This window comes from Heterocephalus glaber, unplaced genomic scaffold (genome assembly GCF_053883595.1).
Source record: "Heterocephalus glaber isolate CG9 unplaced genomic scaffold, H.glaber_assembly_v1.0 deba00001472, whole genome shotgun sequence".
Classification (NCBI taxonomy): domain Eukaryota; kingdom Metazoa; phylum Chordata; class Mammalia; order Rodentia; family Bathyergidae; genus Heterocephalus; species Heterocephalus glaber.
The window spans coordinates 59,873,914-59,900,574 of NW_028258315.1; the positions used below are offsets into that span (position 1 = coordinate 59,873,914).

Below are 26,661 nucleotides of genomic sequence, written 5' to 3' on the forward strand. Positions count from 1 at the left end.
TTTTCTTTGAAGAGAAAGTGAATGAAAAATGTTAAATGAAAAATATGGGCTAGTACCATGCCTGCCCCGAGGGATAGGTTAGTAGTAACTGTTGTTATTTATATGGGCTCTACCCATTTAATACAGAAGCAGTGAAAAATATTGAGAAGGGACTCTCAGGATATTTCCAAATGTAGATGATGGTGATGGATTTATGGTTTGTGTAAAGTATTCACATCATGTTTGCCCACTTTTGGATTAGATTATTTTACTTTGCAGGAAAATATCTGCAAAGCTGTTCAATTCACAGGGACTCCATGCCTCCATTATTAATATTAGACTATTCTTTTTGAATTATAATGGTATGGGTAGGTTCTGGGTTTGGGGTTTGTTTGGTGTTTTTTTGCTATAGTTGGGGTTGAACCAAGGGCCTTTACACTGAGCTACATTCTCAGCCCTTTTTAATTTTCATTTTGAGAAAATGTTTTACTAAGTCACAAAATTCCCCAGGCTGGATTGGAACTTGAGACCATCATGCTGTAGGCTTGTAGAGTGGTGGGACTTCAAGCATTTACCACCATGCCCTGGCGATAGATTCTGTTAAGAAAAATAAATCCATCACCGCAAATAATAAGAGAGGATGTGTTCATTCTTGATTTAATTTTTCCCAGATTGTATACATGGATCACATTATACCCCATAAATATATGTAACTATGACTTGCCAATTAAAAATAATAATTTAAGGAGGAAAATGCTAGACTGTACTTGTTGGTGCCCTTTGAAATACTGAAAAGAATACCTTGATAAATTTTATCTTTTTATTTAAATCCTAGCCTGTAAACTAATCTGTGGGTCTTATTGAATATATTGAAGGTGAAGAAGAGGGTAATGATCAAAGGATTAGTGATATTTAGGTAGAAGCAATGCATCTAAAGTAGTAAAGTAAGCCTTAATCTTTGGAAAAATCAAATCCATATATCTCTGTATTTTGTATGAGATGTTTGATTTATAGAATCATAAATCCAGATTCATGAGCACTATGTGTCACTTAGAAAATTGATCATTTGTTCAGATTCACCAAGTAACTTCGTAAATATGAAGTCAATTTCAATTTTGTAATAAACAACCTTTTGTGAATAAATTAAATGTAGTTGGTTAATTAAATACAGTATCATCAAATTTAAATTTCACTACATTTACCTTAATATGTTCCTGCTGGCATGAACCATAGGTGTTACATGTATGTCTGTCTCATCAGGCGGAGTATACCACAAGTGGTACACACAGATCTAATAACTTTTTTTGGTCTTTTTACTAATGAAATTAATAAAAGCTACCCAATGGAACAGTCATCCCTGTACCACCGATGGTTCAAGCTGCCCAGCAGTAAGATGCATAAATCACAGCCCAGTTGTGAATGTGTTAAGATTTAATAAATGTCATTTATCTTGCTCAAAAGGTTTGTGAAGCTGAATTACTTACATGTAGGTTTGATGCAATTCTACAAGATTAGGCTGTTTAGATATAGAGACATTCAGTATTAAATATTTATTGAAGTACTACTTCATTTTATCTGTTATTTTATAAGAAGCCATATGATATACATAGTATTTTATTTTGGATGTTATGGAAAGAAACCCCTCTTTAAAAACTCACTGGATCCGGGTGATGTGGTGTGCTCCTGCCATCCTAGCACTCTGGGAGACTGAGTCAGGAAGACATTTAACAAAACATTTGTTTAAAACTTTTTCCCATTCTGTGGGTTGTCTCTTCGCTCTGTTGGTAGTTTCTTTTGTTGTGCAAAAGCTTCTTAATATGATGTGATCCCAGGTGTTATTTCTTTGTAATATTTCCTGTGTGACCGGGGTTTTGTTCATAAATTCTTTGCATATATGTTTGCCTTGAAGAGTTTTACATATATTCCAGCAGATTAAGTGTTTGTATTTTAATATTTAGATATTTGATCCATTTTGATTTTAGTTTAGTCCATGGTGAGAGATATGGGTCTAGGTTTAATCTTCACCATGTGGAAAGCTGAATTCTCCAGGAGCATTTATTAAATAGGCTCTCTTTCTTCTAGTGAAGGTATTTGTCTCCTTTTTCAAAGATAAGGGAGGGGGTGAGTATGTCTTAGAGTTATCCTGGATCTTCTAATCTGTTTCATTATTCCTCAGGTTTGTTCTTTTGGGAGTACTATGTTGTTTTTTATCACAGTAGCTTTGTAGTATAATTTCAGGTCAGCAATTGCAATACCCTCTTTGTTACCTTCATAACCCAAAATTGCCCTTGCTATTCTAGGTCTCTTCTGGTTTCAAAGTGATTTTAGAATTGTTTTTTCTAATTCTGTGAGATATGCTGTTGGTATTTTGATTGAGTCTGCATTAAATCTGTATAACAGTTTTGGAAGTATGTCCATTTTCACTATACTGGTTCTTCCCATCCAAGAACAAGGTATATCTTCCCATTTTCTGATATCTTCTTCAATCTCCTTTTTCAGAATACTGTAGTTTTCAATGTAAAGTTCTCTTTTGTTTTGTTTTTTGTACCAGAGATCAAACTTGAGACCTTGCACTTGTGAGGCAGGTGGCTCACTGTAAAGTTCTTTTACTTCCTTCATTAGATTAATTAGAGGTATTTCATTTTCCAGATGCTATTGTGAAAGGTGTCATTTCCCAAATTTGTCTGTTTGTGAGTTTGTTTTTCATGTACAGGAATGCTATTGATTTTTGAGTGTTAACTTTGTATCCAGCTATGATACTGAATTTGGTTATTAAACCTAGAAGTCTTTTGGTGGAGTTTGTATGTTGAGTATGTGGAGTATGATGTCATCTGCAAATAATGATAATTTAACTTCTTCCTTTCCTATCCATATGCCTTTTATTTCTTTCTCTTGTTTAATTGATGTAGCTAAGAATAGCTGGTAAACATAGCTGGTATGTTTCCTGAACCGTGTTGAGTAAGAGTGGAGACAGTGGACATCCTTATCTTGTTCCCTGATTTTAGAGTAAAAGCTTTTGGGTTTGCCCTTTTAGTATGATGTTGGCTATTTGTGTGATATAGATGGCTTTCATAAGATTGAGATAAAGACCTTGTATCTAATTTTCTATAGGGTTTTTTTTTTATCATGAATATGTGTTGGACTTTGTCAAATGTTTTTTCTGCATCTACTGAGATGATCATATGCTTTTTGTCTTTGGCTCTGTTAGTATGGTGTATTACATTTATTGATTTGTATATGTTGAACCATCCCTGCATCCCTGAGATGAATCTTACTTGAACGTAATGTATAATCTTCTTGATGACTTGCTGCATTCTGTTTGCCAGTATCTTATTGATGATTTTTGTGTCTATGTTCATTGGGGAGATTAGCCTGTAGTTCTCTTTTTTGGTTGGATCCTTCTCTGGTTTTGGTATCATGGTAATGCTTGTTTCCAGGAATGAATTTGGGAATATTCTTTCCCTTTCAATTTCATTAACGAGTTTGAGAAGTAGAGACATTAGGTCTTGTCTAAATTTTCTGTAGAATTCAACAGTGAATCTGTTGGGAACTGAACTTTTTTTTATTCACTCTTTTCTTTTTTCTTTGAGGAACTGGGGATTGAATTCAGGACCCTGCGTTTGCCAGGCAGGCACTGCAGAACTGAGCTACATCCCTGGCCCTTGGACTTTTCTTTGTTGTTAGGTTTTTAATTACATCTTCAATTTCATTGGCTGATATTGGGTTATTTAGAATTTTTATATTTCCTTGATTCAGCTTTGGTAATTCATATGTATCTAGGAATCTGTCCATTTCTTCTGTGTTTTCCATCTACTTACAGTATAGATTCTCGAAGTAGGTATTGATGATCTTCTGGATTTCTGCAAGATCTCTTATGATTTCACCTTTTTATTACTAATTGCATGGATTTGAGTCTTTTCTTTCCTTTTTTTTATAAGGTTGAGTAAGGGTTTGTTAATTTTTTTTTTTTTTGGTACTGGGGATTGAACTCAGGTCCTTGCACTTGCAAGGCAGGTGGCAGAACCACTGAGCTAAATCCCCAGCCCAGGCTTTGTTAATTTTATTTAATCTCTCAAAGAACCAGGTCTTTGGTTCATAATTCTTTGTATTGTTTTCTTAGTTTCCATTGCATTAATTTCTACTCTAATCTTTATCATTTCCTTCCTCATACAAGCTTTGAGCTGACTTGCTCTTTTTTTTTAGAAGCTTGAGGTTCAACATTAGGTTATTTATTTGAGCTTCCTGCATTTTTCTGGCATGGGAATTCACTGCAATAAATTTCCCTCATAGGACTGTTCTCATTGTTTCCCATAAGTTCCAATATGTTGTATTGGCATTATCATTTTATTGTAGAAACTGTCTAATTTCTTTTTCTTTTTCTTTTTGGTACTGGGGATCTAACTCTGGACCTTGAGCTTGCAAGGCAGGCAGCAGCACCACTGAGCTACATCCCCGACCCTCTAATTTCTTCAATTTCTTCTGGAACCACTGGTTGTTCAGGAGGGTGTTATTTAATTTCCATGTGTTTATGAAATTTTTTGTGGTTTCTTTTGCCACTGATTTCCCATTCCATTGCATTATGGTTTGATAAGATGCATGGATAATTTCAATTCCTTTGAATTTACTTAAGCATGTTCTATGAAGTATGTGATCTATTTTGGAGAAAGTCCAGTGTGTAACTGAGAAGAATGTGTATTGTTATGTTGTAGGGTGGAACATTCTGTAGATATGTACTAAGACCATTTGTTTGCTTTAGTTTTGATTTTTTTGTTGTTGATTTTTCATCTAGTTGATCTATTTGTGACAGTGGGGTATTGAGGTCCCCCATTGCAATTATATTAATGCTTATTTGATTTTCCATGTCTGTTAATATTGGTTGTATATAGTTGGGTGTGTTGCTATTTGGTGCATATATATTTAGGATTGTTGTCTCTTCCTCTTGGATTATTCCCTTTACAAGGATGTAGTAACCTTCTTCATCTCTCTGACCTGAAATGTACTTTGTCCACAAGTAGAATAGATACTCCTGCTTTATTCTGGGTTCCTGTCACGTGGTATATTGTTTTTATCCTTTGTCTTTCAGTCTATGAATTTCTTTTGAATTAAATGTGTTTCTTTTTCTTTTTCTTCTCTTGTTCTTTTTTTCTGGCATGGGAATTGAGCTCAGGACCTTGTACCTACAAGGCAGGCATGGCACCGCTGAACTACATCCCAAGCCCCTAAATGTGTTTCTTGTATGTACCATATTGTTGAAATTTGTTTCTTGATCCATTGTACCAGTCTTTTTCTCTTGATTGGTGAATTGAGACCATTTACATTGTTGGTTATAACTGGTATGTATTGACTTATCTTTGTTGTGTTATATTCCTGTTGTTGGTTCCATTTATTCCACCCTCTTTTTAATTACTTGGCTTGCCTGGTGGATTCAATCTGTTGATGTTCATGAAAGTGTAGTCCTTTTTTTCTCTTTCTAGAGTATCTTTCAGAATGTTTTGTAGTGCTGGTTTGGGGTTATGAATTTTTTCAGCTGTTCTTTGTCATGGAAGTATCTTATTTCTCTGTCAACTTTAAATGACAGTTTTGTGGGGCACATCAATCTGGGCTGGGGGGTATTTTCTTGTAGGGCTTGAAATACTTTACTCCCAGGTCCCCTTGACATAAGGGTTTGAGTTGAGAAGTCTGCTGTGATTCTGATGGGCTTTCCTCTGTAGATGATTTGTTTCTTTTCTCTAGCAGCTTTGAATGTTCTTATGTTCAATTTCTGGAATTTTGACTATTATATGCCTTGGTATAGATGTTTGTTTTATCATTGCCAATTGGAGTTCTATATCCCTCACTTATCTGCATGTCAGTTTCTTTTTCCATGCTTGGGAAGTTTTTTGCCATTAGTTCTGTGAACAGAGTTTTTTTTGTCATTTGCTTTTTTATTGATTCTGATAAATCTTATGTTATTCTTCTTTTCATCATCTAGCAGATGTTGGACTGATTTTTCATGGTCCCTTGGTATTTTAAAGAAATTTTTCTTTTCATGATTGATAACTATAGTCCTATCTTCTAGATCTGATGGTTTATCCTCACATTGGCTCATGCTGCATATATTTTCAGTAGGACATTTAATTTCTTCAGTATCTGTTTGAATCTATTTCATGGGTTCCATTTCTTTCCTATGTTGGGTGTTCATGGTTTCCATCCTTTTCCTCTGCTCTCATATTTTTATATATCTCTATCTGCTGTGGAGTCACTAATCATGTCTTTCATTATGGTCATTGTCTCTGTATTTGTCTGAGAAATTATTGCTGATTTTATTTTTCATTCATCTACTTTGTTACTTTCACTGTTACCACTTCTGGATCCAGGTAGGTGGCTTTCAAACTGTTCTTCATCATTGCCCCCCAAGTTTGCCTTTAGTGAGTTGGAAGTCTGGGGTTGCATCTTGTTTAAGTGTCTTCTCATTTTCATTTTTTTAAAGTTTTGATTCCTGGGTTGAGTCTCATAAATTGCTTATGGTATATAGCTTTATTGCTAGTATTGAGAACCCTTAGGAAATGACCACTTCTCAGAGATGTCTTCCAGGTGTAGCTTGCTTTGGGGTTTTGACTCTATAGCAAGATCTTACTTCTTCCATTTATTGGGAATGAGAAGTTGCTGCTTATTTGGTCTAGCCCCTGGTTCTTTGGCACTAGCCTATAGTATTATTTATTACCTTTAAGTAATCTCAGTCTTTCCATACTGTGAAGAACAACTGATTAGAACAATTATGTCACCTTGACTAAAATAGTACAATCAACAATAAGAATAGCATCAAACACAGCCTAGAAAATGACATATTGTGGTAAATATTAATTTTCACCTTTAACCATATGAACTAGATTTGTGGTTATATAATATAAATCAGAAAATTGTATACAATAAATATGACCTTAGTACTGTGATTTTACTCTCAGGAGAGAAAATTTAAAAGGGGTTAAGGTGAAAAATAAATGAACCAAAAGTGATTAGAAGCAAGGCTACAGGACAAAGGAACATTACATAAACTTTGGGAACTTGGTGAAGAAGAGGGAAGGAAAAGAGAGAAGAAAGAAATGAAAACAAGTACAGAACAACAACAAGAAGCTAGAAACAGGGCCATGGATTTAGCTCAGTGGCACCATGCCTGCCTTTTAAGCTCAAGGTCCTGAATTTGATCCCCATCGCCAAAAAAAAAAAAAAAGAAAAGAAAAGAAAAAAAAAGCTAGAAACAATGTTCACACTCATAAAGACAAGAACAAACAATCAAGAAAAAACAAAAAAACAAGAAAAGAGGAAAAAAAGCCACTTCTGGGCATGTTTCTGTTGTCACTGGTAGACAGAGTGCATAGACATAGCTCATATCTGTCTTCATTAATCCTAGCAACCAGCTGTAGATTTATGGTGTTCCAGAAATCTCAGAAAGAAATACACGGAGACACAGAATTCGGGTAAAATAATAAAAGTTCTACTTGCAAGCAGGTGGGACCGCCAGAAACTGTTCTGGTTAGTATCTGTACACCCCTTTATTCAGGGTTTCCTTTTCATATCCTTTTTAGCCATTATCTCATCCCTACTGGTCTTTGATGTGTAAATACAATTTCCGTTCCTATTTACAAGTCACAGACACAAGGTAAGCACATATACATTGTAAATTCACCCAGGCATAGTAACTTTGTTAGGTTAATTAAGTACTGGTTAAAGAGTCAGATAACCATCACCTTAAAGTCACCTTAAACAACAAGAGTTACAGGCGAAGCAAATCTTAAAGGAACACATTACTTATTTTGCTTCTACAGCTACCTTAATATTCAATCTACTAAGTTATCTAAAATTTTACCTAATATTCCTCCCTCTGTTTACTTCAGGATAATTCTTCTATCCATTATAAGTTCTATCCAGTTTATCTACATTTCTTTTTTTTTTTTCTTAAATTCTTTTATTGGTACATTTTAGGTATACAACACAATTACATTTCTCATTGGGAACTTGTACATTTACATGACGCATCTTGGTTCTTATTTTTTCTCCATTCCTAGCCCTCCCTTCACACCTTCCACTTTTCCCTATTTACAAAGACTTTATTTCCATTTTTTCCATTTCTCATCATTTTTCCTTTTCCTTCTTTCCTTTCCCCTGCCCATCCCACTATCCTTACCCCTTTGGAACTTTTCTTCCTATTTTGCATTATCGATTATTCATTCTAATCATTGGTACATTTTAGGTATACAATATAATGACATTTATCATTGGAAATTTGCACCTTTACATAATCTCTCTTGGTTCCCATCTTTCACCCTTGCCCAGCCCTCTCTTCAACCCCTCCATTCCTCCTTATTTACAAAGATTTTGTTCCTATTTTTCCATTTTCTCATATTAATCCCATTCCCTTCTATCCTTTCCCCTAGCCCTCCCACTTCCTTCCCCTTTGCCCCTTTTCTTCCTATTTCACATTACCTATCATACATTTTAGTCCTCATTTACACTTTCAGTTTCTCACACCAGAGAAACTATTCTGTATTTATACATGTGTGTCCTATTTATTTCACTTAAGAGTATCGCCTCAATGTGCATCCATTTAGCTATGAATGTCTCCAATTTCTCATTTTTTATGGCTGAGTAGTACTCCATTTTATAAAAAAAAGCCCCACATTTTCTTTATCCAGTCTCCAGTTGATGGCCATTTGGGCTGTTTCCAAGTTTTAGCTATCACAAACTATGCTGCAGTGAACATGGGTGCACATATATCACTGTGGTATGATTCTTTTAATTCTTTGGGGAAGATCCCCAGCAGTGGAATAGTGGGGTCAAATGGGACATCCATTCCTAGTTCTTTGAGGTATCTCCATACTGATTTCCACAGTGATTGCACCAGTCTGCACTCCCACCAGCAGTGGAACAGGGTTACCCTTTCCCCACAGCCCTGCCAGCATTTGTTATTGGTTGATTTCATGATAGCAGCCATTCTTTCTGGAGTGAGGTGGAATCTCAGCATTGTTTTCATTTGCATCTCTCGAATGACCAGTGATGTTGAACATTTTTTCATGTATTTATTTGCTATTTCTACTTCTTTGTCTGAGAAATGTCTGTTCATTTCAGATGCCCATTTTCGGATTGGGTCTTTAAACTTTGGAGGTCTGATCTTCTTAAGTTCTTTATAGATTTGAGGTAGTAGACCTTTGTCTGAGGAAGAGCAGGTGAAGATTTTTTCCCACATTGTGGGTTGTCTCTTCACACTGCTGGTGGATTCTCTTGCTGTGCAGAAGCTGTTTAGTAAAAAGAGATCCCACTTGTTGATTGTTTGTGCTAGTCATGGGCAACTGAGGTTTTGTTCATAAAATCTTTCCCTACACCAATGTCTTCAAGAGTTCTACCTAACCTCTGTTCCAACTGGTTCAGTGTTTCTATTTTAATATTTAGATCTTTAATCCATTTTGATTTCAGTTTAGTGTATGGTGAGAGATATAGGTCTAGTTTTAATCTTTGGCAAGTTAAAACCCAATTTTTCCAGCACCATTTATTAAAGAGGCTATCTTTTCTCCAGTGAGAGTGTTTGGCTCCTTTATGGAAGATGAGATGGCTGAGTGTGTCTGGCGTTGTTTCTGCATTTTCTAATCTGTTCCACTGGCCCTCAGGTCTGTGTCTTTGCCAGAACCATGCTGTTTTTATCACAGTAGCTTTGTAGCATAGTTGCAGATTGGGGATTGTGATACCCCCTGCCATGTCTCTGTTACCTAGAATTGCTTTTGCTATTCTGGGTCTCTTCTTGTTCCAAATGAATTTTTGGATTGCTTTCTCCAGGTCTGTGAAGTATGCTGCTGGGATCTCCATTGGAATTGCATTGAATCTATATAGCAGTTTTGGAAGTATGGCCATTTTCACTATATTAATCCTTCCTACCCAGGAGCAGGGGATGTCTGTCTGTTTTCTGATATCATCTTTAATCTCTCTTTTCAGAGTGCTATAGTTTTCAGAGAAGAGATCTTTGATTTCTTATGTAGGTTGATTCCTAGGTATTTCAGTTTTTTGGATGCTATTGTGAAAGGAATTATTTGCCCTATTTCTCTATCAGTGAGTCTGTCATTGGTGTAGAGGAAATCTATTGATTTTTGTGTGTTGACCTTGTAACCAGCTACCTGACTGAATCTGTCAATTAAGTCTAGAAGTCTTCTGGCAGAGTTGTTTGCATCTTCTATGTAAAGTATCATATCATCAGCAAATAATGACAGTTGAAATTCTCCTTTTCCTATCTTTCTTCCTTTTACCTTTCTCTTTTCTAATTGCTGTGGCTAATGTTTCCAGAACTATATTGAACAGGACTGGTGATAGTGGGCATTGTTGTCTTGTTCCTGATTTTAGGGTGAAAGTTTTCAGTTTTTGACTGTTTAGTATGATGTTGGCTGTTGGTTTTTCATAGATAGCCTTAATCAGATTGAGATAAAGACCTTCTACTCCAATTTTCTTTAGGGTTTTTATTATGAATGGGTGCTGGATTTTGTCGAATGCTTTTTCTGCATCTATTGAGATAATCATATGGTTTTTGTCCTTGACTCTGTTAATATGATGTATTACATTTATTGATTTATGAATGTTGAACCATCCTTGCATCCCTGGGAGAAATCCGACTTGGTCAGGGTGTATGATCTTCTTGATGATCCTCTGTATTCTGTTTGCCAGTATCTTGTTGAGGATTTTTACATCTATATTCATTAGGGAGATTGACCTGTTGGGTCTTTCCCTGGTTTTGGAATCAAAGTAACACTTGCTTCCAGGAATGAATTTGGAAGTATTGCTTCCCTTTCAATTTCCTTGATGAGTTTAAAGAGTAATGGTGTTAGTTCTTCTTTAAATGTCTTTTAAAATTCAGCAGTGAAGCCATTCGGACCTGGGCTTTTCTTTGTTGATAAATATTTTATTACATTTTCAATTTCACTCATTGTAATTGGGGTGTTTAGAATTTCTATATCTTCTTCATTTAACTTTGGCAATTCATATGTATCTAGGAATCTGCCCATTGCTTCTGTGTTTTCCATTTTATTGGAGTAGAGGTTCTCAAAGTAGGTATTGATGATCCTTTGGATTTCTGTTGGATCTGTTGTGACTTCACCTTTTTCATTCTTAATTGCATGTATTTGTGCCTTTTCTTTCCTTTTTTTTGATAGGGTTGGCTAAAGGTTTATCAATTTTATTTATTCTTTCAAAAAACCAACTCTTTGATTCATTGATTTTTTTTGGTATTGTTCTCTTAGTCTCCATTGCATTGATTTCTGCCCTGATCTTTATAATTTCCTCTCTTGTATGAGCTTTGGATTCATTATGCTCTTCTTTTTCTAGGAGCTTCAGGTTCTGCATTAGGTTATTTATCTGAGTTCTCTCTGTTTTCCTAATATGGGCATTCACTGCTATGAATTTCCCGCATAGAACTGCTTTCACTGTGTCCCATCGATTCCTGTATGTTGTACTGGCATTTTCATTTGCTTGTAGAAACTGTTTAATTTCTTCTTTAATTACTTCTGTGACCCATTGGTTGTTCAAGAGGGTGTTATTCAGTTTCCATGTGTTTGTTGGGGTTTTGCGGTTTCTTATGTTATTGATCTACAATTTTATTGCACTATGGTCTGATAATATACAGGGGGTAGCTTCAATTCTTTTACATTTACTTAGACATGTCCTATGAGCTAGCATGTGGTGTATTCTGGAGAATGACCCATGTGCAGCCAAAAAGAATGTGTATTCCAATTTTGTTGGGTGGAACACTCTGTAAACATCTACTAAGTCCATTTGTTCAATAGCTTGGTTCAGTTCTAGAATTTCCTTGTTAACTTTTTGTCTAGATGATCTGTCTCTTTGTGATAGTGGGGTATTGAGGTCCCCCACTACAATTGTGTTAGTGTTTATTTGGTTTTTCATGTCTATTAATATTTGTTTTGTATAGTTGGGGGCATTCATATTTGATGCATATATATTTAGGATTCTCATCTCTTCCTTTTGGATTGTTCCCTTCACAAGGATGTAGTGACCATCTTTGTCTCTCTTAATTAGTTTTGGTTTGAAATCTACTTTGTCTGCAAATAAAATTGCTACCCCTGCTTTCTTCTGGGTTCCTGTGGCGTGGAGAACTGTTTTCCATCCTTTTACTTTCAGTATATGAGTTTCTTTTTGAGTTAGGTGTATTTCTTGTATACAGCATATTGTTGCATTTTCCTTTTTAATCCATTTTGCCAGTCTATTTCTTTTGATTGGTGAATTGCAGCCATTAACATTGAGGGTTATAATTGATAGATATTGATTTATCTTAGTCATGCTGTTTTACTTTTGTTGGCTCTTTTATTTCTTATTTTTCCCCCCTTTCCCTTTAGTGTCTTACCTTGCCTGGTAGCTTCCCTCTGTTGGGCCTCATGGAGTTGTGGCCTTCATTGCTTTTTTCTAGGATATTGTTTAGAATTGCTTGTAGTGCTGGTTTGGTGTTCATGAAATTTCTCAGGTGTTCTTTGTCGTGGAAGTATCTAATTTCCCCATTGATTTTGAAAGATAATTTTGCAGGATACAACAGTCTAGGTTGGAAGTTATTTTCTTTTAGGGCTTGAAATTCTTCACTCCAGGCTCTCCTTGATTTGAGGGTTTATATTGAGAAGTCTGCCTTGATTCTGATGGGCTTCCTTTGTTGACGATTTGTTTCTTTTCTCTAACTGCTTGTAGGATTTTCTTCTTCTGTTTGATTTCTGGGATCTTGACTATTATATGTCTAGATGTAGATTTTTTTTGATCATGGCTAGTTGGAGTTCTATATGCCTCACTTATCTGTATGTCCAATTCTCTACCTCTGTCTGGGAAGTTTTCCACTATTACTTCTGTGAACAGTTTTTTTTATGTCAATTGTGCTTTCTCCTGTTTTTTCATGGACTCCTATCAGTCTTATGTTATTCTTCTTTGCACTGTCTAGCAGTTGTTGGATTGATTTCTTGTGGTCCCTTACTATTTTTAAGAAATCTCTATTTTCATGGTCTCTAACTGTGATTCTGTCTTCTATACTTGATATTCTATCTTCAGATTCCCTTCATTGGCTGTGGATACTTTCAATGGAGTTTTTGATCTCCTGAATATCTGTTTGAATCTGTTTCATGGATTCCATTTCTTTCTTATGTTGGGCGATCATAGTTTCCATTTCTTTCTTATGCTGGGCGATCATAGTTTCCATTTCTTTCTTATGCTGGGTATTCATGGCTTCCAGCATGTTTCTGAGCTCATCTATTTTTTTATGTTTCTGTTCTAGATCCTCTAATCATGTCTTTCACTCTGCTCACCATCTCTGTAGATATCTGGGAGATTATTTCTGCTTTGAATTTTTCTAGAGCCTCATTCATCTGTTTTGTTACTTCCTGTGGTATCAGTTCAGGGTATCCAGGTGGTTGGTTATGGGACTTTTCCATCTCATTTCCCCCAAGATTTACCCTTGGTGGGGTGGAAGTCTGAGTTTGTGCCTTGCTTAAATGTTTTCTCATTTTTGCTTTTGGTACTGTCCTTGGTTTAACTCCTGGGTTGATAGTTTGAAATTGCTTATTGAAGGTATCTTTGTTGCTTGTAATTAGAACCCTTATGGAATGATTCCTTCTCAGAGGTGTCTTCCAGATATAGCTGGTCTAAGGGCTGGGGATTTAGCTCAGTGGTTTCACCACCTGCTGCAGATATAGCTGGTCTTTAAGTTTTGAGTTTCTAATGACTCTAAGGCTATCTCATTTTCCTTATACTAGAAAGGTTGATTGACTAGATCAATACCAACACCTTAGCCCAAGTGATACAATCAGCAACACCATTGCATGAAATACATCTTCAAAAATGCCATTTTGTGGTAGTTATTAATCTATCACCTTTAGCTGTGTGAATTAAATCAAGATCGAGGAACAACCCAACATATAGTGAATAAACTTTTCAATATAACAACTTTACCCTTTGGGATGGGGCACTAGAAGGGGTTTGGTTAGGGAGGGACAGATGGGAAGAAGGATAGGGGAAGGTTAGCAGTGTGGCCAGAGGACACAGGCGAGAAACAAAAAGAGAATAATAGGAAAATAAAGAAGAACTCTGAATGAGGACCAAGACAGGGACAAAAAGGGAAGATGAACAGTGTGGGAGAGTAAGAGAGTGAGTATAAGAGAGAAAGAAAAGAGAAAAGAAAGAATAAAAGAAAAGAGAAAAAGGATAGAAAAACAAATATTTGCAAAGAGTAGGAAAAAAAATTAAAGATAGGAGCAAAAGAAAAGAAAAGAGAAAAAACCAAACTAATAATACTAATTTTGGGAATAAAAAAAACAGTGAAGATGTAGGGCCTCTTTCAGTGTGTGTCTCTACTGTCACAATAGACAACGTGGGTAGAAGTGTGCAGATATAAGTCAATGAGTCTCAGCAAGCTAGTCACAGACCCATGAGATTCAGGCAGATTTCTGGCTGCAAGTCCCAAGTTGAGCTCCCTGTCCTCTTGTAGGGTTGAACTCTGCAGAGTTGTATTGCAGGTTCCAGCTGCCCTTGCCCTGAAGATAGACTCGGTCATGATGGGAGGTGAAGATGACTCCAACTTACCCAGTACCGTGGTCTGGTGGTCTGGTGTCCTCTGCGTCTTTGTAGTGTGGAACCAGGTGTCGGTATAGAGAAGAGGCCAGAGGAGTGTGTGTGGGGGGGGTTCAGTGGATTGCTGCTGGGACATGGGCTGGTTCAGCATGTTCCACGCAACTCGTGACCTTGGTAGGGCGTCCACCTCTCTTTTTTTTTATTACTACTTGGTTCTCAGAGAATGAGGATGTCTTCAGCTAATGTAATCTTGGCCTTGAGTGTCACAGTATCACAGGACCATTGAGGCAGGGGGCAAGACAGAATTATGTTCTCTCATGCCTTAGCCCACAGGCAAGAAGACTAGTTCTCAGACATTCCTAATCATAATTTAATTGTGAAATGATTTTTCCTGAAAATTATGTAGAATGGCTCCCAACATCCTAGCACTCGGGAGGGTGAAGCAAGAGGATCACCCAAGAGTTCAAGTTTAAAGCCAGCATGCGCTACATAATGATTTCAAGGTCAGCCTGAACTACATAGACGCTGTTGCAAAAAACAAAAACAAAACAAACAACTGATAGTGTAGTGATTTTTTTCTTTTCATTGTCTTCCTTTGTTGCCTAGATAGAAACAGCACTATAGTTCTGAATCTTAGTGCAGAGAGTGGGCATCCTGGTTTTGTAAATCATCTCAGAGTATTTTTGTAATAAACAAACGCATATGTATGGTTTCCTCACAGGGCTTGCTCTGGAGCTCTCACACAGCTGTCACATGCCTCATGAGACCCAGCCAGACTTCCCAGAATGCCAGGTTTTCTGGGAGGAAGAACATTCTGTAGGGGAGTCCCTTTCACACTCCTTCTACTGAAGCATCTAGGGAGGGGCTTACTCATCATGTCTGTGCCTGCAGCCTATATACCAGTGTTGCCATTGCCATGGGTCACACATGGTGAACCTGCCTAATTTTTGATGGACCTAATCATATAATCATCTTTGTTTAGAAGCTGAAATTAGATCTGATATACTCAGTATAATATTACAGTAGTTGTAGAAACAATTCTGATCATGGATTTAGAATTTTGAGTTGTGCTTTTCCTTGTCCCACCTTTGACTAATAACACAACTGTAGGCAAATTACCCGATTACTCTGTTCTTCAGTGTTGATGTTTGTGTATGAAAGGTGAGTAATCATTTTGTCAACTTTGAATCTTGTTCTTTGAGAGTGAGTGGGGCCTGAAATTAGAACTCTTGGGCATAGATCAGAGAATTAAATGAAAGTATAAAGCCTCCAATATTAGGTGTTGGTTATTAAATTCAGTCTCTTGCCAAAAGAAAAACTGAGATGGTTTGCAGCTTATTGTAGGGCATGGAATATAGTAAACTGACCCCAACAGGAAGAAAAAAATTATGGTCCTTGGCAGTAGTGCCTTCCTAAGAATTTAGGTACTCTGTACAAGTTCATGCCTAGATTGTCAGTGAAAGTTTGAATGGGACATAATGCTGAGGTCTGTTTGTGCTCTGCAGTTTTTAAACCAGGATATGATATTACAGCAAGGTTATCTTCTGTTGATAGCTACCAATTTGCAACCCCAGGAGGTACTTGGCTGGGTCTGGGTTAGCTCATTTTCTTTCCTAAAGGAGAAGTGGACCCTAAAAAGTGCATGTAGATTGGTCCACAAAGAACTAAAAGTTTGGTTCAGTCATTGATGACTTGGCCTCCTTTTTTCTTCACAATTTCCTTAAAAGCTCATTTTATCTGGAGAATGTTTTACTGCCACTATGTAGACTTCATAATTTCTGAGTAGCACTTATCAGAGGGAAAAAGTAGGAAAAGGAGGAGACTTAGTTTTTTCCACAATAATTGAACTGTTCAGTTGTTTCACTACTTTTTGTCTTAATTTCATCACATTTCTTTGTACAGTGGGGGAGTTAAACAATAAAACATTTAAAAGTTGTTTAAAAAAACCTATATTCACTGTTCAAAAACCCCAGAAAGTTCATATACAAATGAAAATCTTCAGAATGTTGATATAATCATTATTAATACTAAACTATATCTTCTGAGTTTTTTGCCTTTATATGTACAAATATGTTTTACTGGTATCAGTAGAGGATCTTGGTGTACATCTGAGGTGATCTTGTGTAGCCCACTTGATTAATCCATGTAGGTGGTTAATAGGCTCTTGCATTCAGTCATGCTAACCATGGAACTCTTGATCCCCTCCTCCCTTTATCCAAGGGACCAATATCTCCTCTTTCCTTTTTTCTTCCCTTCTTCCTTCTCCTTTTCCTCCCAGCCCTCATTTCTCCCTCCGTCTTCCTTTCATGTACTCAGGGACTCAAAAACATGAGGCAAGCACTCTACTCTTAGCTCCTACCCATTTCCTAAAAGTATTAAATCAAGTCAGGTGTGGTGGTGAAGATTTGTAATCCCAGCACTCTTGGAGCTTGAGACAGGATGACAGCAAGCTGTAGCCTAACTTAGCCTAATTTAGTAACATAGCAAGACTTTTTTTCACATTTCCAAGGGTTGGGGATGCAGCTCAGTGTGAAGGCCCTAAGTTCAATACCTAGCACCATCTAAAAAAAAAAATCAGATATCACCTTATTAACCTTTATATGAATATGTTTATTATGTCTGTTATCTTAGTCACTTTTTCATTGCTGGGAGGCAATACCTAACGTCCACAGCTTAAAGGAGGAAAAGTTGACTTATGTCTTACATTTTTCAATCCTTGATCAGCCAGATCCAAGGCACAGACTGCATGGTAGAAGGGCCGTGTGAAGGAATGCTACTCATGTCTTTGTGGCCAGGAGGCAGAGCGAGAAGGGCATAGCCCAGAGGGAGATATATCCTTCCACTTCAAACTCCCAGTAACACACCTTTAAATAGGCCCCACCTCCTCACACATATTCAGCTGCTGAACTCTGGATAAATCCTTTATGAGTATAATTTCCCTATGATCCAAGCACCTTCCAGCCCAAGACAAGAGGCTTTTTGGGGGACATTCTTGATCCAGACTGTAGCTCTCATTATTTTCTATTTTGAATGTAAATGTTAATTTTTTTTTTTTTGGTACCAGGAATCAAACTCAGGTCCTTGTGCTTGCACAGCAGGTGGTGAAGCCACTGAGCTAAATCTCTGGCCCTGTAAATGTTAATTTAATGCCTAAAACTTTCTCTCTCTCTCTCTCTCTTTTCAGAAAGGATCTCACTATACATACTATACAATACATAGTTTGAGGTTGACCTCAAACTCACTCGGTAACCCAGGCCAGCCCTGAACTCAAGGACATCCTCCTGCCTCAGCCTCCTAAGTACCGAGATTACAAGCATGTGCCAGTTTTAGTGCTTAAACTTTGGATTTTGTTGTTTTCTACAATAGGTAAGTGAAATTAATTGGCAAAATGATTTGACCATTTTAAACTTTTGAGTTCTCTTATCCTATCTGTAGGAGACATCTAAGTCATAATTGATCATATAACCTCTATCTTTATTATGTATTTATTTATTTTCTGTGACAGGGTCTTGCTATCCAGGCCAGGCTGGCCTTGAACTTCAGCAATTGTTCTGCCTCAGCCTCCCTAGTGCTGGGATTAGAGGCATGTGCCACCATGCCTGGCCCTCTCTAATTATTTTTACCACTTATGATCATAAGAAATTATGTTGTTTTCTTATTCCTTTTCTTTATCCCTTTTAGGAATATAAGTTTCTCACAAGAAGGGCTTTGTCCTTTTTACCAGTGCTATATTCCAATGCTAAGAATAGTGCCTGGTATATAATAAGCTCTTTAAATATTGAATAAGTGAATGAATATTACAACAGAGTATGTATTTTGTATACTTAAACTATGTGGGAGTCATTGTGACAGATGATTTGTAAATGTATATTATTTATTGTTGGATATGTGCCTAGTATTAGCCATATAGAAAAACTAAATGCCAAATACCAAATATTTTCTCTGATGTGAGAAACTGAAAGTGTATATAAGGATTAAAATGATTAAAATGAATTATTGATCATTTGAAATAGAAAGAAAAGGTCCAAAGGGGTAGGAGAAGTGGGAGGGGAAGGGGAAAGGAAAGAAGGGAAAGGAAAAGTTATGAGAAAAGGAAAAAATGGAAACAAAGTATGTAAATAGGGAAGAGTGGAGGGGTGGAAGGGAGCACAGGGAATGGGAAAAAAACAAGAACCAAGATACATCATGTATAGGTACAAGCACCCAATGATAAATGTAAATGTACTGTATACCCAAAATGTATCAATAAAAGAATTTAAGCAAAAAAAAGAAAGAAAGAAAGAAAGAAAAGCTAAATGCCTTAAGATTGGTCCAGAATGCCTTTGCATTTCATTCCTCTCCTACATCTCCATCCCTAAAATGCTGCAGAAGTTAATTAAGGCAGATATGATGGGGCATGCTGTAATCCCAGCATTCAGGAGCCTGAGGCAGAATCACCTCGAGTTCAAGGCCATCCTAGGCTAAGTAGTGAGTTCAAGGCTAGCCTGAACTACATAATGAGACCCTGTCTCAATAACAACAACAACAACAACAACAAAAACCCAAACCACCAATTTACTTAATAAGGCTCTTTGTTGACTTTTAGTGGGACCATGGTGAGAATGGCTGTTGAGCTGGATTTTGAGATTAGAGTGGATTTCATTCATTTGATAAATACATTGTATCACTTGGCTTCTCATTTCTGAGTGTAAATACCTGACATACACAATTTAAAGGGGGAAAAATTTATTTTGGCTCAAGTTTCAGAGGTTTCAGTCTATGCTCACTTGGGTCCGTTGCTTCTAGGACTGTGGTGAAGCAGATGAAAGCTGCTCACCTCATGGGAGCTGGGAAACAGAGAGAGAAGGAGCCCAAGAGAAGGTATGCCCTTCAAAGGCATGCCCCAGTAACCTCCTTCCTCCAACTAGCCTCCACCTCCAGGGAGCCCATTCAGCTATGAACTCATCAATGTGTTAATCTATTGGTGAGGTTAGTGCCCGCACAATCCAAACACCTTTCTAAATGTCTCTTAAACCAATCAAGTTGAGAATCCAGTCTCACATGCCAAGTGGTGTTCTAGGCAGCATAGATACAATAGGGGAAAAACCAGACATGTTTCTTGTAGTATTTCCAATATCACAAGGGAAGAAACATATTTAGTTTTTGAGACAGGTTCTGGCTATATAGTTGAAGCTTGCCTTGAACGTATGATGTTTTCCAGGCTGGCCTCAAACTCACTGAACCTCTTGCCTCAACCTCCTGAGTGCTGGGATTATGGGCTTGTGCCACTATGCCCAGCTTGATGTATTAATGTTTTAAACAAAGTCTTCCACTTTGTCCATTTTTATTTTTATTTTTTGATAGCAGCCCTTCTTAAATTTTTTTTTAATAAGGTCTTGCTAAATTGCAAAATTGTCCAGGCCAGGTTTGAATTTACAGTCATCCTACCTCAGTATATCTTTTTTTTGGTACTGGGGATCAAACTCAGGACCTTGCGCTGCAAGGCAGGTGTGGCACCACTGAGCTAGATCCCCAGCCTTTCAAAGTATATCTTGGTTGTTCTTTTTCTCCCCATTCTGCTTCCCTCCTTTTAACCCTTCTTCCCCTCCTTATTTACAAAAGCTTTGGTTCCATTTTTTCCTTCTATTCTGTTTTTTCTTTTCCTTTTCTTCCCTTCCCTTCCTCCCCCTTCCCTTGTTCTCCACAATGGAGATTTTCTTACTACCTCCCAATATCTGTCATCCATTTTGATTCTTATTTATGCTTTTGGGTTGTCAGACAAGAGAAACAAACATTTAAATATGTTTGTCCAATGTATTTCATTTAAAAGTCTCAAGGTTCATTGTTTTACCTAAAAATGTTTCAAGTTTGTCCTTCTATGTGGCAGAATAGTACCCCATTGTATATAAAAACCAGTTTTTCTTTATCCATTCAACCTTTGATGGGCATCTACATTGTTTCCAAGCTATTATGGATTCTGCTGCTATATACATGGGTGTGCATATATTGCTGTGGTATGATGCTTTTAACTTTTTTGGGAAGATAACAAAAAGAGGAATAGCTGGATCAAATGGGACCTCTAGTTTTAATTTTTTGAGGAATCTCCACACTGATATTCATATTGATTATACTAGTTTACACTCCCACCAACAGTGGAAAAGGATTCTTTTTTCCTGACAGCCTCACCAGCATTTGTCATTGGTTGATTTCTTGATGATAGCCACTCTTTCAGGAGTGAGATAGAATCTCAGTGTTAGTGTGCATTTCTCAAATAACTAGTGATGTTGAGCTTTTCTCATATATTTATTTACTGTTTGTTCTACATCTGAGAATTATGTATTCACCTCAGATGTCCATTTTTGGATTAGGTCTTTAAATTTGGAGGATCTGATTTTTTTTCTTTATATATTGTAAATGTTCTTTATATGAGAAATAGCTGGTAAAATTTTTTTTCCCATTGTCAGTGGCTTCTTTTACTGTGCAAAACCTTTTTAATTTGATTTGATCCCAGTGGTTGATTCTTTCTAATATTTCCCATGCGGTTGGTGTTTTGTTCATAATGTCTTTGTGTATACCTGTGTCTTCCAGAGTTTTTGCCTGTTTTATCTTTAAGCACATTAAGCATTTCTGTTTTAATGTTTAGCTATTTGATCCATTTCAGTTTTAGTTTAGTGCATGGTTGGAGATATGAGTCTAATTTTAACTTTGGCATATGGAAAGCCAATTTTCCTCCTACCGTTTATTAAAGAGGCTATTTTTTTTTTCCAGTGAAGGTGTTTGGCCCCTTTGTCAAAGGTAACATAATTAATTGAGTGTGCTTGGACTTGGTTCTGCATCTTCTATTCTGTTCCATTGATCATTGGATCTGTTTTGGTTTTGTTTTGGCCAGTACCATGTTGTCTTTATCACAGTAGCTTTATAGTATAGTTTCAAGTCAGGAATTGTGATGCCCCCTCCCTTGCCCTTGTTGGTCAGAATTATTTTTGCTATGCTAGCTCTATCCTGGTTCCATATGAATTTTAGGATTGTTTTCTCTAGTTCTATGAGGTATGCTATTGGTATTTTGATTGGGATTGCATTACATTTGTATAAGAGTTTTAGAAGTATGACCATCCAAGAATGGGGAGTGTATTTCTGTTTTCTGATATCTTCTTTGATCTCCTTTTTCACAATGCTGTAGTTTTCAATGTACAGTGGACCCTCAAGTTACAACCTGCCTAACATACGAACAACTTGGGTTAATTCAGTTAATGGAAGATTCATCTGCCTCTTGTTATCTCTATTTTGTACTCAGGTAAACATCCAGATCTCAGCGGTATTGACTCACAACAAACGAGTTACAACCAGCCTTCGGGAGACAATATCCTTTGTAAGTCAAGGGTCCACTGTATATGTCTTTCACTTTCTTTGTTGAATTGATTCCTAAGTATTTCATTTTTCTTGATGCTCTTGTGAAAGGTGTTGTTTCCCTAATTACTCTGTCAGTGAGTTTGTTATTCATGTATAGGAATGTGATTGTATTTTGTGTGTTGAGTTTGTATCCTGCTGTGCTGCCAAATTTGGTTATTAATTTTAGGAGCCTTTGTTGGAGTTTTAGAGGGTCATATATGTACAGTATCATGTCCTCAGCATAGAATGGTAATTTAATTTCTTATTTTCCTATTCATATTCCTTTTATTTCTTTTTCTTGTCTGATTGCTCTGGCTAGTGTTTCCAGAATTGTATTGAACAGGAGTGGTGTTCCTTGTTACCAGTGGTTGCATTCTTGCCTTGTTCCTGATTTTAGAGTGAAAGCTTTCAGTTTTTGACCATTGATTTGATATTGGCTACTGGATCTTGCAGATGGCTTTTATCAGGGTGAGATAATGACCTTCTAGTCCAATTTTCTATAGGGTTTTTATCACAAATGGGTGTTGGACTTTCAATAATTAATTTTATTGGTACATTTTAGATAATCATCATGTGGAATTTGTACCTGTATATATTTTGATTTATCTTTTTTCCCCCCTTTCATTCCCTTCTGTTCAACCTCTCTTCCCCTCCTTATTTACAAAAGCTTTGTTTCCAGTTCCACCGCCTGCCTTACAAGCACAAGGTCCAGAGTTTGATCCCCAGTACCAAAAGAAAAAAAAAGAGTCTACAAAAGCTTTGTTTCCATTTTTTCCTTCTATTCTTTTTTCCTTTTCCCTTTCTACCTTTCCCCCTCCCTCTCCCTAGATCCTCTTCCCAGTTGAACATTTTCTTCCTATTTCACAGTATCTACAAACATTTTGGTCCTTATTTATACTTTCAGTTTATCACACCAGAGAAACCATGTGATATTTGAACATGTATTTCTGATGTTTTTCACTTAAGAATATGGTCTCAAGGTACATCCATTTACCTAGAAATGTCTCAAGTTTATCCTTTCTTGTGGCAGAGTAAGTACTCCATTGTATAAAAAAGCCATATCTTCTTTATCCATTCATTGGTTCATGGGCATTTGGGCTGTTTCCAAAATATAGCTATTATGATCTATGCTGCTGTAAACATGGGTATACATTTATTGCTGTGGTACGGTGCTTTTAAGTCTTTCAGGAAGATATCACAAAGGGGAATACCTGGGTCGAATGGAACCTCTAGTTTTAGTTTTTTGAGGAATCTCTGTACTGATTTTCACAGTGATTGCACCAGTCTACATTCCCAGCAACAGTGGAGAAGGGTTCCTTTTTCCCCACAACTGGCCAATATTTGTTATTAGTTGATTTCTTGATAATAGCTTTTCTTTCTGGAGTGAGGATCTCAGCATTGTTTTAATTTACATCTCTCATATCACCAGTGATGTTGAACATTTTTTCATATATTTATTTGCCATTTCTACTTTCATCCGAGAAGTGTCTATTCATTTCAGATGCCCACTTTTTGATTGGGTGTTTAAATTTGGGGCCATCTAACTTTTTCTTTTCTCATTCTTTATATATTCTAGGTATTAGTTCTATATCTGAAGAACACATGGCAAAAATTTATTCCCACCCTGGGTTGTCTCTTCATTTTGTAATTTTTTGTTTTGGGGGGTTTTTGTTTGTTTGTTTTTTGCTGTGCAAAAGCTTTTTAATTAGATGAGATCCCAATTGTTGATTCTTTGTGATACATCCTGTGCAATTGAGGCTTTGTTCATAGAGTCTTTGCCTACACCAGTATCTTCAAGAGTTCTACCTGTTCTGCAGCTGTAGAATTTAGTCCAATACTTTTTCTCCAACTAGTGACAGGATCATATGGCTTTTTCCTTTCCTCTGTTAAAATGATGACTTTTGGGGGTGGATCTTCCAATGCTAAACCAACTCTGCCATCCCTATAATAAAACCACTTTCTACATCCTGCCAGGTCTGACTTCTAATAGTTTGTTTTGTTAAACAAATTTCTATCCATGTTCATACTTTTTTCTTCTATTATCTTTATCCAGTTTTAGGATTAGCACAATATTGATTTCCTAAAATGAGGGGAGAAGTGTTCCTTTTTTTATTTTCTGCTTTAAATGTTTGATATAATTTATCAGTTAAAATGTATACAAGCCTATTGTTGTCATATAGGTAGGTTTTCAAGCTAGGAATATACTTTCTTTAATAGGTGCTATTCAAATTTTGTATTTCTGCCAGAGTTAGTTTCATTAATTTGTCTTCCAAGGTACTTCTTAGAAGTTGTCAAATTTATTTCAAAACAGATTTTTGTAATATCCTTTTAAATTCTGTAAAATCTGTGGTAATGTCTCCTAGATCTCGATATTGTAATTTTTAAAATATATAATTGATACTGTGTAATAGGAAGTAAAGGTCTAAAGGAGCAAGGGAAGTGGGAGGAGCAGGAGAGAAGAAAGAAGGGAAAAGAAAAAATGTGAAAAAAGGAAAAAAATGGAAACAAAGTCTTTGTAAATAGGGAAGGGTGGAGGGAGTGAAGGGAGGGCAAGGGAATGGGAAAAAAATAAGAGCAAAGATACTCATGTAATGGTACAAGATCCCAATGATGTATGTAACTGTATTTTATACCTAAAATGTACCAATAAATTTAATGGGGGGGGAACAAAAAAGAGTTCTACCTGTTCTGTCTTCCAGGAGTTTTAGTGTTTCTTTTTTAATATTTAGATCTTTGATCTATTTCAATTTTAGGTTAGTGCATGGTCAGAATTATGGGTCTAATCTTAATTGTTGGCATGTGGAAAGCTGGTTTTCCAGCACCATTTATTAAGGGGACCATCTTTTTTTCCAGTAAAGGTCTTTGGCCCCTTTGTCAAAGAAGATGGTTGAGTGTTTTTGGAGTTGTTTACCCATCTTCTGGTCTGTTCCTTTGATCCTTGGGTCTGGTTTTTTTTGGTTTTTTTTTGCCAGTAGCATCACTGTTTTTCAATGAACAATAATCACGCCTTGGATACACCTCATTGTCTATGATACTACCACTATGCAAATTACCACTGCTGTTCTTATGATTGTAGCTTTGTAGTGTAATTTCAAGTCAGTGATTGTGATGCCCCTGCTTTTCCTTTGTTTTATTTTTGTACTGGGGATCGAACTCAGAACCTTGCGCTTGCCAGCCAGGTGCAGCACCACTGAGCTAAACCCCTGGCCTGCATTGCCTTTGTTGCCCAGAATTGTTTTTGCTATTCTAGAATTCTTCTGGTTCCAAATGAATTTTAGAATTGTTTTCTCTAATTCTGTGAGATATGCTATTGGTATTTTGATCAGGATTCCATTAAATCTGTATAATAATTTTGGGAGTATGGCCGTTTTCAATATATTGGTTCTTCCTACCCAAGAACAAAGGATACCTTTCCATTTTCTAATTTCTGCTTCAATCTCATTTTTCAGAGTACTGTAGTTTTCAATGTAAAGGTCTCTTCCTTTGTTAGATTGATTCCTAAGTATTTCATTGTTTTCAATGGTATTATGAAAGATGTGGTTTCCCTAATTTTGCTCTCAGTGAGTTTATTTGTGTATAGGAATGCTATTGATTTTTGTGTGTTGACTTTATTTGTTTTTTTGGTTTTTGTTGTTGTTGTTTTTTGGTACCGGGGATTGAACGCGGGACCTTGTGCTTGCGAGGCAGGCGCCGGAACCCCTGAGCTAAATCCCCAGCCCCTGTGTGTTGACTTTATATCCAGCTACAGTATTATATTTGGTTATTACATCTAGGAGTCTTTTTGTGAAATTTTTGGAGTCTTCTATGTGGAGTATCCTGTCATGTGCAAAGAATGATAATTTAACTTCTTCCTTTCCTATCTTTATTCCTTTCATTTCTTTCTCTTATGTAATTTCTTTGAGCTGTAGTGAATAAGAGTGGTGATACTGAACATCCTTGTCTGTTCCTGATTTTAAAGTGAAAGCTTTCAGTTTTTGACCACATAGTATAATGTTGGCTATCAGTGTGTCATAGATAACTTTTATCAAACTGAGATAAAAACATGTATTCCAATTGCCTGTAGGGTTTTTATCATGAATGAGTGTTGGACTTTGTCAAATGCTTTTTCTGCATCTATTGAGATAATCATGTGGTATTTGTCCTTGGCTCCCATTAATGTGGTGTATTATGTTTATTGATTTGTATACATTGATGCATCCCTGGATCCCTACTTGGTCATAGTGTATAATCTTCTTGATAATTTGCTGCATTCTTTTTGCCAGTATCTTTTTTTTGTGTTTTTGTTTTTTGTTTGTAGAGACAGAGTCTCATAATGTAGTTCATGCCGGCCTTGAACTCACTAGGCAGCCCAGGCTGGCCTCGAACTCAAACTCACTGCAATCTTTCTGCCTCAGCCTCCTGAGCACTAGGATTACAGACACGTGCCACCACACCCTCCAGTATCTTTTTTTTTTTTTGGTACTTGGGATTGAACTCGGAACCTTGCAATTGCAAGGCAGGTGGCAGAACCACAGAGCTAAATCCCCTGCCCTCCTCCCCCCCAGTATCTTTTTGAGGATTTTTCATCTATATTCATTAGGGAGATTGGCCTGCATTCCTCTTCTTTGGTTGACCCTTTCTCCGGTTTTGTAATATTTGCTTCCAGGAATCAGTTTGGGAGTATTGCTTCCCTTTTAATTTCATTAAAGAATGAAAGTAGTGCTGTTAGTTCTTCTCTAAATTCTTGTAGAATTCAGCAGTGAA

General features: G+C 36.7%; 1 long non-coding RNA gene across 1 annotated transcript in view; it reads left to right on the forward strand.

The window, feature by feature from the left end:
* The window catches only part of LOC106010149 (uncharacterized), a 67,045-nt gene that overhangs the window by 19,315 nt on the left and 21,069 nt on the right, over positions 1 to 26,661 (forward strand). The window contains exons 2-3 of the long non-coding RNA XR_015439506.1: positions 17,735 to 17,916; positions 21,824 to 21,898. This is a non-coding gene — a long non-coding RNA (uncharacterized LOC106010149). The remainder of the gene's footprint in view (positions 1 to 17,734; positions 17,917 to 21,823; positions 21,899 to 26,661) is intronic.